This window comes from Microtus ochrogaster, linkage group LG8 (assembly GCF_000317375.1).
Source record: "Microtus ochrogaster isolate Prairie Vole_2 linkage group LG8, MicOch1.0, whole genome shotgun sequence".
Taxonomy (NCBI): domain Eukaryota; kingdom Metazoa; phylum Chordata; class Mammalia; order Rodentia; family Cricetidae; genus Microtus; species Microtus ochrogaster.
The window spans coordinates 7,219,974-7,229,678 of record NC_022033.1 but is presented as its reverse complement, the minus strand read 5'-3'; the positions used below and the strand labels follow the sequence as shown (position 1 = coordinate 7,229,678).

General features: G+C 41.4%; 1 non-coding gene across 1 annotated transcript; it reads right to left on the bottom strand.

Moving 5' to 3' along the window:
• Positions 1 to 5,449: 5,449 nt before the first annotated feature.
• LOC113457855 lies at positions 5,450 to 5,552 on the bottom strand. Its single transcript, XR_003378343.1, has one exon. It is a non-coding gene; the product is annotated as a U6 spliceosomal RNA (small nuclear RNA).
• Between the last annotated feature and the right edge of the window lie 4,153 nt (positions 5,553 to 9,705).

Below are 9,705 nucleotides of genomic sequence, written 5' to 3'. Positions count from 1 at the left end.
TACTTTGAGTCCTCCCAGGTCTTCACAGGAAGCCTCCTTAGGGCAGAGTTTGACAGCAAGGCACCATATCCTGTCTGTGGTTTAAAAAAGTCAAACAGATTCACTTGTTGCTGCTAGAGGAATCCTCATCAAAGTTTCACGACCTGACTTAGCCTATCTCTGAAACTAAGGGGATATTTGTGACTCCACCTTTACAACATAATTGTGTCACCCAGAATCCAATGCAGGCTGAGCTTTTAACAAGATGAGCTTCTAAATGAGAAAGTTGGGAACTACCAATCTCGTCTCTTGTTCTTTTCCATATCTGCATTTCTTTCTGGACAATATTTAATCTTAAGTCATTTTGTCCCCATTTATTTACACACCCCATATCCAGCATGTAGTCATTGAATAAGCCATAGGTGTTAGACATGAGTACATCTGACAGTTATCTCTAGACCATCATTATGTGTCAGAGAAGACTATTGTCCTGTACCAAGTTTCATTCATTATACTGTGGCTATGTACACACCTGTGAATATAAGTGAATGTTATATGATAACTTAATTTAATAAAATTATGAGGAAGTTCATGATGTTGGGTCCAGAAACAACAAAAAATAGGGAAAGTTTTAGTTACTCTTAAAGGTAAATCAACAGTAGCCATATTTGTAAAGAAGAATGACTCTCATACCCATGCACTGCAACAGCTCCTTCACCAAGTATTGGTCCCTGACCTCTCCTTTATTGACATCAGAATTGGTCTTGTGCAGGTCTTTTTTTTTCTCTGAAGAGAACGTGGTGACTTGTGCAGGTCTTATGGAGGTAAATCGCTGGAGTATGGCCTCAGAATTGGCCTTGTACAGGTAAATTACTGGAGGACAGCCCCATATTGATATGTATATATATATGGGTATCACTGATGGAGTCTGTAGATTATAACAATAAATAAAAGACATGAAGTTGGCAGGGGGAAGGGTAGGAGGGAGATAATTATAGATGGATATGATCAAAATACTATATAAGAATGAAAATTTCAAACTCAATAAGATATTATCTTTTAAAAAGATTAACTAGCAAATCAAATGCAAAGAAACGGAAATTATTTATTAAAATGGAAAATTCAACATATTGTATCAAAATACAAGAACCAAAGATAAGCAGAGATGGATCCAGCCCTAGTTCACTGTTTTGTTGGGATAGACCATGCTCACAAAAGTCAATGTATGAAGAAAGGCTTTAATTTGTTTCATAATTCAAGGCCACAGTCCAGCATTTAGGGAAGTCAAGCAAAACTTGCTGCATAAGCTAAAACATGATTAAAGAAAACCCAGAGGTAGAAATGGGGGTTCAACCTGAAGGTCAGTAAAGCAAAACAGCTAGCCACTGGCTCTTACCTATACCTCAGTCTGAAATGGATATTCTACCTCCAGGCATCTCAGAATGAGATTGTAAATTGATGTGGAATTCCCCTCTGTATAGTGTGACTGTTTTATTGTCATTGGTTAATAAAGAAGCTACGTTCGGCCAATGGCTTACCAGAGTAAAGCTAGGTGAGAAAACTAAACTGAATGCTGGGAAAAAAGAAGGCGGAGTCAGGAGAAGCCATGTAGCTGCCCACAGGAGACGGATGTACCAAAACCTTGCCAATAAGTCACAGCTATGTGGCGATATATAGATTAATAGAAATGGGTTAATTTAAGATATAAGAGTTAGCCAGAAATATGCTTAAGCTATTTGCCAAACAATATTGCAATTAATATAGATTTCTGTGTGATTATTTCAGGAGTCTAGGTGGCCAGGAAATGAACAAACAGCCTCCCCAAACAGTGATTGAGAACTGTTTCCTTCTGTCTTATATTACTCTTTAGTGCTGGGATTAAAGGTGTGCACCACTACCTACTAGTTTCTATGGCAAACTAGTGTAGCTAATGGGATTAAAGGTGTGTGTCACCACCGCCTGGCCTGTAAGGCTGATCTGATTAGTGTGGCTGTTTACTCTCTGACCATCAGGCAAGCTTTATTTATTAAAATACAAATAAAATATCACTGCAATAAGCCACAGAGAAATGTTGCTTGCTAGCTCTCTGCTTCCCTTTCCCTCCCTCTTTCTACCTCTCTCTTTCTGGCTTGCTCAGCTTGCTTACTTATACATCCAAGAGAAAACTGTACAGGGAATATTGCTGCCCATTGTAAGTTGTCTCCATATTAATCATTAACCAAAAAAAAAGGAAAGAAAGAAAAAAAAAACACAGGCCAACCTAGTGGAGGAAATACTTCAGCTCTCCCCAAGAGACTCTAGGTTGTGTCGAGTTAATAATTAAAAAGTAGCCAGTATAAACCTGGAGTCTGACTTGACTAGAAATGAATACGGAATGCATGGGCATGGTGAGAAGACTGGGCTTGACCGTGGTCAACTGAGAAGTGATAAATTCCTAGTGGCCGTTTACTTGGTAAAAAATTCGTAATGAAGACGACCGAGGTGAAAGGCTAAGATGAGATCCCTGTTGGGTCCTCCAGGACTGGAGAGAATGGGTGTTCACATTCATCACAGGATCAGAGGGAAGGCAGCCATCCTATTCCTACACAAAAGGACTATTAAATATAAAACAGATAATCCCCACTTATCTGGAAGTGGCAAGAACATAGATACAATTGGACTAAGATAAGGGTATTCATTCCTATGCTTATATTTCATGCTAACAGTTCCTGAAGTGTGATGTGCAAAGAAATGAATAGATTCTGATTGGAACAGAAAATTGGCCATGGTTTGGGAATGTGGAGAGAATGGGTTTTATTGTAAATAATGCAATTTGAAAATTTTCAAAGGACACATTTATATTTATGCATCCTCCATCATCTCCACTACCTACCCCAACATTAGGATATCTTTCTAACAAAGCGTACACCATACACACATGCATGCACACACACACATACATACATATATAATACTTTGGAGGGTAATTGACTCCCTTTCAAAGGGAAGTGTTTTATGCCGTTAAGAAAGCCACTCAACAACACCAACCTATTATTACTTCTGGTTGAAATAATAGCAAAGAACCTTACAAATACAAAGCCTGTGCTTTGACTGAAAGCAGGGGGAGGGAGGAAATCAGTGTGTTAATGTCTGCTATAGCACTATAGGGTGGGCAAGCAGATGCAGGTAGGGAGCAATTTCCTCTAATAGCACCAATTCATTCCTTGAGTCTATAGATACAGAAAAGCATCCCATCATAATTAGCTAAATAAGCCGTGGGAGGAACTGAAATGCTCACTAAGGTAATAGTTGCAGCACAGAGCTGGGACCACACTGTCAGTGTTCGACATGACTGTGAGGATAATCAGCCTTCGCTAGCACACACCTAAGCCCCACATCTGTCGGCTCTTCCAGGGATTGGACCATGAGAACAGACAAAGCCCTTCTTATTCAAAGCATGAACAGTTTCTCCCTCCATGTTTATGATTCAATGTGTATTTTAGGGAAATTACTTCAGTAGAATTTCCAGAGAGTCTGCAGATTTAGAGTTAGTGGAGAAAGGAGCGAGGAGGTGGGGAAGGTTTTGAGTCTGAGGATGACCCCCTCCATCTAATGCCTGAAGGATATAGCACGGCGTGCCCTCAGCCACTCAGCATCTGGAAAACGGACAGGCTAAGAGATTTCCCAGAGCACAAATATGTTTTGAACGCTGATGCAAGGACGGTAAATCAATACCGCATTTATTTCTCTTATCTCATCGGGTTGTATCGTAAGCTGCAGATCTCCTCAATTCACCTTTTGGAGAATTATGTATCAAGTTGGGTGGAATTCGGATTGTCTTCTCATACCTGTTTACCGACAAATGCCCACTTTTGAGCTTTACTTCTTACCCAGCAGACCCATACCCTTTCTAAGTTCTAAGAATATTCTGTCACAAAGACAAAGATGAATTTTTAAGGAATAACAAGGAGGATTTAGAAACAATTCTGGAGCTCTTGTGAACTCATAACAAGCTGACTGCTCATAGCCACCTGGAATGAGGACAAGGCCACAAGCGATTGGCACCTTAGCAACCTCTAGGATAATCTTTCTGTTCTCAGAGAAGTCCCCCAGGGAAAAGGAAAGATACATGGATATGCATAAGCACCACATGGGATAGCAATATGATAAGATGGCTAGAGCTAAGCAGAGGCCATGCTGACTCCTGGGTCGGAATCTTGAAGAGAGACTTTTGGCTCTATGATTCTTTCAGAGTAGGTCATATCCACCAATTTGCCACGGGAAAAAATGTTGAGGATTTGACACAGTTTGGGAAATACATAGATGTTTCTCTTTGCCAACTGCTTCCATTCCCAAGAAGGAAGGCAGGACACAGGCTGATGGGACATGAAAGAACCACAGCCTCCTCTGATCTGCAACTGGTGACTGACATTCTGGTGCCAAGCCTTGACAGTTGTCTCAAGGTCTCCACAGACAGCAGTAACAGACAATGACTGGAATGACTATATCTTCCCAAAAACATTCGTTCTGGAGTCGCTTTACTGTGGAAACTCTCCAGGAAATGGTTTTGACTTCCAAGTGCTCTATGATAAAATGTGACTTCTGTAAGCCCTGTCTTTATTAGGATTCCCCCCACCACCACCAAGGGCTCTACCTTGTGCTATGCGTGGTACCCTAAGTGGAAGATTCAAGAACCCATCAATTGTTATAAATATAAATGTTTATACCCAACAGGAGAATCTGTTTTGTCTCACAGCAATATAACTTATTTTTTAATAAGCAAAAGGGATGGTATGTTGATTGGAGAAATTTAGACTCAATGTTAGCCCTTCAAAGGCATGCTGATGATGATCTGCTTTATCCAGTCAGCTCTACCTCTTAGTATCTGTCACCTAACTAAAATGATATCAGTGTAGGGATTGATCAATGAACTTGTCCACTGATGGATACATAATCCTCATGAACTGATCATTTTCTGAAAGTCCTGTTAATGTTTAAACCGCAACATTATCCTACCCACCACCAAAGCCTTATTCCTGATGATAAAAACTGCATATAGTCCAGCTCCAGGACTACAGCATCTTAAGACTTCCAACACTGGTTAAAATCTCCTCTGGGATTTAAGGTAATGTCTGTCTGTGAGCGCCTGTGAAATCGAGGATAAAGTTGTAGGCTTTCATCACTTGCTGAAAAAAATACGGTACACACATATTTCCCTTCTAAAAAAGAGTAAGCATAGAAAGGAGGGACGAGACCAAAGACTGAAATAAACACAACTAAGACAAAATGCTGTAGCTGTGTGACAGTCGGGTTACACACTGACTCAGTAATTCCACAGGACTCAGGCAGCCCAGGCTAGTGTTTGCAACAATGTAGCCTTTTGTTGTACTGATTGTGCTCATTGTTGGTGACTTTCTTTGACATATTCCCGGGTTGCTCCTGACATACCTAATGTCCTGAGGTCTCTGCCAGGACTTTTGTCCTTACACATAAAAAACATGGACATTTCATGAAATTGCATGCTCTCTTTCTACAGGGGCATGCTAATCTTTGTATCATTTCAATTTTAGTACATGAGGTGATCATGAGACCATGGTAAAATGAATCTAGTAGACCAATAAGAGCTAAGCTTCCTGACAGACTCAAAGAGGTTTTGAGGTTCTTCAGATGAATTTGAATCTTATCCACTTGAACCTGAGATAGGTAGGATGGGATCAATTCTTTTTTAAAAAAAAGAGAATCTTTTATTTATTCTTTGGCAATCTTATGCATGTAAATACTGTATCTTAATTGTATATATCTTTAACATACCCATCTCTCAGACATTCCAACATGTGTCTGCCCTCCTTTGTGACCTCTTCTGCAATGGCCATATCATGATTATAAGATAGCCTTCACGTCACTCCTTCCACCCTCTAGCTCCCATGTTCCTTCTGTTCCTTTGTCAACAATGTTCTTGGAGCCTTTACTGATAAGAGCAGTGATATAGATGCCCCATTTAGGACTGAACAGTCATTAGTCATTCATTCTCATTTCTTACAACAGCTCTGAGACTCTACAATTATTACTGACCGTTCCAGAAACAATCTTCTCTGTCCAAGGTTTGGGGTAGCACTAAAACCATGTGTATAAACATGTCGTTTAGATGTCAGTTTGACAATATCTCCATTGAGCAAGGTAACAGTATTAGGTTACCCGTAGGTCTTGTGATCTTCCTAGCCATGGGATTTTGACCAGGTTTATAGTATTAGGTGTAGATTACTTCCCCCCACAAACATCCCACAGGCTAACCTAAAGTAGATAATCCTTTATAGATGCACCTACAGCCAAAGCAATGTAGACAATCCCCAATAGATCCCCACAGGACAAACTCTTGTAGACAATGCCTCGTAGACACCCACACAGCTAACACAATGTAGACAATCCCCCATTGGGTTGGCCTGTGGAGATGTCTATTGGGGATCATCTCAGTTAAATTAATTGATGTGGGAAACCCCAGTCTACTATGGGTAGCATCATTCCCTAGGCATGTGTCCAGAACTCTGTTACTAGAGAAGCTGAATGAAGCCCAAGCAAGCTAGCATACACTCATTTGCTTCTCCTCTGCCCTTGACTGTGAACCTTATATGACTAGATGTTTGCCATCCCTGCCTTGACTTCTCTGATATGATGGACAGGAACCTGGGATTGTAAGAAGAAATAAACCTCTCTGTCTCCTAAGTTGCTTTTGGTCAGGAATTTTTGATCATAGCAACAGAAAAGAAACAGAGAAATGCCCTTGGAGATGAATATGAGACTTGAGCTCACTCCTCTCTATCTCCTTTTCTTCCTGATAAAGAGATGAGCAAAACTGTGCGTGGTCAGGATAAAGTGACCACGGAACCACACATTGGAGCCTCTCAAGTTGTGAACCTACACAAGCATTTTATTTTTGTGAATTGATAATCGTGTTTGTGATGGTGACTTGAACCTGACTAAAATACCCCCCCGACACATCTCACTTGAATAAATGGTGACTTAAACATGACTAAAACAACCCATGAACACACATCTTACTTCAAAAAGACAGTAAGAAATGTATGTAATCCACTGATCAGTCATTCAAAGGAAAACTATTCTTTTCTTTCCATGACCTAAGCTAATGGTTCTCATCCTTTTTAATGTTGCAACCATTTAATACAATTCCTCATGTTGTGGTGACCCATCCCCACCATAAAATTATCTCTCTGCTGCTTCATAAGTGTAATTTTGCTACTGTTATGAATTGTAATGTAAATATGGGATGTGCAGGACATCTGACATGTGACAGCAGAGCAGTCATGACCCACAGGTTGAGAACCACTGACCTACACTCTGTACTGCTGTGGACTATAGATATATATGAGAGAGAGAGAGACCGTGTGGATGAGGTGACATGAAGGAGCCTTGTCTCTGGTAGAAAACCATATCGCCATTTTATGGCTTTAACATGTACAAATTCACTTAGAGAAAATAGTCTCTTGTACAGGTCACTGTTATTTTGCATATCTAATATTCAGCTAAACATGTTTCTAACCAACTTATATTCTTGCCCCTCTCACACTATTTTGTGGCCACTTTTCAATGTTCATGAAATGATGAGTCATTCGAATGAGTGATGACCTCAGAAGCATGAGGGCAGGATTTTTTTTTTTTTTTGGTGTTTCTAGACAGGGTTTCTCTGTGTAGCCTTGGCTATTCTGGTACTCACTCTGCTTACCAGGCTGGCTTTAAACTCACAGACATCCACCTGCCTCTGCCTCCCGAGTAGAGTGTGGTTCTTAATGAGTGGATAGAGAAGCGCTGTAACTCCTGCCATGATGCGAATCCACCCTTTCCCATCCCAACACCTGTTGCTATTTCCCTGTGCTGACTTCACAGGCATTAGGTCTTCACCTGCCTAGGCAACCCTTCTCTTTCACAATAGCAACAACAGAGACAAACAACAAGAAAACAACCAAACAACAAGAAAAAGGAACCCTCAGGGGAAAGAACAGTGAAAGGCATTTTTAGCCAGTTCTACTACAAATAAACATAAATATTGACAAATGTGTGGATACAAAAGGTCAATAAGCAATGATTTTCTCCAGTTAACTTATTGTTGGTTGTGCTGTTGAGAGGGCTGAGGGAGCTTGCCACTAAGCCTGATGGCCTGAGTTCAATCCCTGGTTTAGAGAAAACTGACTCCTATAGGTAGTACTCCAGGTGCCCCCAACACATACACAGGCACACACAAATACACACACACAGAGAGAGAGAGAGAGAGAGAGAGAGAGAGAGAGAGAGAGAGAGAGAGAGAGAGAGGAGAAAGAAGGGGAAATGTAATAAATATTATTAGAAAACATCCTGTTTGCACTTCTGTTATAAAACTGAGGACCGTCTTCAACTCCATCAGCCATGGCTAGCTTTTCTTGGGTGACCCATTCTCCCGTCCAGAGGGACACTGTCCCCAAAATTCTATACCCTCGGGCTTCCCATAGAAATACTAGAGACAGGCACCAGGCAACAATAACAGTCATTTGTCCCTCGCCAGTAAAACAGATATTTTCTCTCATAGGACCCCACTCCCAGCAGTTTCTAGATGCCACTTTTTCTGTTTTCTCTGGAAATTTGAACATAATATCAAGCACACTGTAGAAGCAGTCCCTATAAACTCTATTCCCGTCAGCCGCTCAAACAGCCTTATTATTTGGTGACCATAAACATGGTTTGGAGACGCTGGTCCTGCCACACCGAAGTCTTCCAGGGCTGGGCTGAGTGATTGAAAGTCCAAGATTATAGTAGAAGGGGACAAGGAGGTATTTTAGTTCTTGATGGTCTGCTAAAAGCCCCCAGCCAAAAACAGCTTTCTGTCTGAAAGACAGTAAATTTCTTCCACCGCTGAAAATAGATGTGTTCTGTGGGAAACCAGACAGGACTCGGGGCAGGAGAAGCGTGCCTGACACAGGAAGAAAAGAGAAGTGGTGTGGATACCAGTGGCCATTCTTCAAAACAGGGCAGTCGCTGTCCGACCACAAGCAGGCTGGGAACCCGGGGGTTCTGCCATGGTGAGATGGGAATTCCTAAACCATTGCAGAAAATGCCTCTTTGTGTTGTTTCCCTTGGTTGCCAATTGTATCATCCGGCGTGTCAAGACCCTTATTTTCAATGTCACCTTTAGCAAGCCAGCCTCACAGGATTGGGGTTGGAAATAGAATATTCTGGTTGGCTTTCCAAGGGCTTTCTGGCATTAGCTGTGTGACTTCAGCTTCTTTATTTTGGTTGGTCTTCACGTCAAGCTATGTTTGAAATAAAGCTTTGAGTAAGGAGTGTGAATGCACTTTCTCAACTGTCTTTCTTTCCTCCTTTCATGTGTGTATGCCTATGCTTGTTCATGTGTGTAGAGGCACATGTACATATGTGTGCACAGATGCATGTCTGTATGGAGGCCAGAGGTCAGCTTCAGATGTAGTTCCTCAGGCTGCTGTCTGTCTCTGATCTCAGAGGTTGACGATTCAGCTCTGCTGGCTGGCCAATGAGCCCCAGACATCTGCCTGTCTCTGCCTCTCTAGCACTGGGCCTTACTTTACACAGGTTCTGGGGATTGAACTCAAGTCCTGACACTTGCAAGACAAGCATTCTTCCTATTGAACTCCCTCTCCAGTCTTTCTAGTTCTTTCTCTTTGTAAACATTCAACATAAACACAGACATCCCTCATCGGATTAGTAGGTATGGTAACTCTGGCTCTG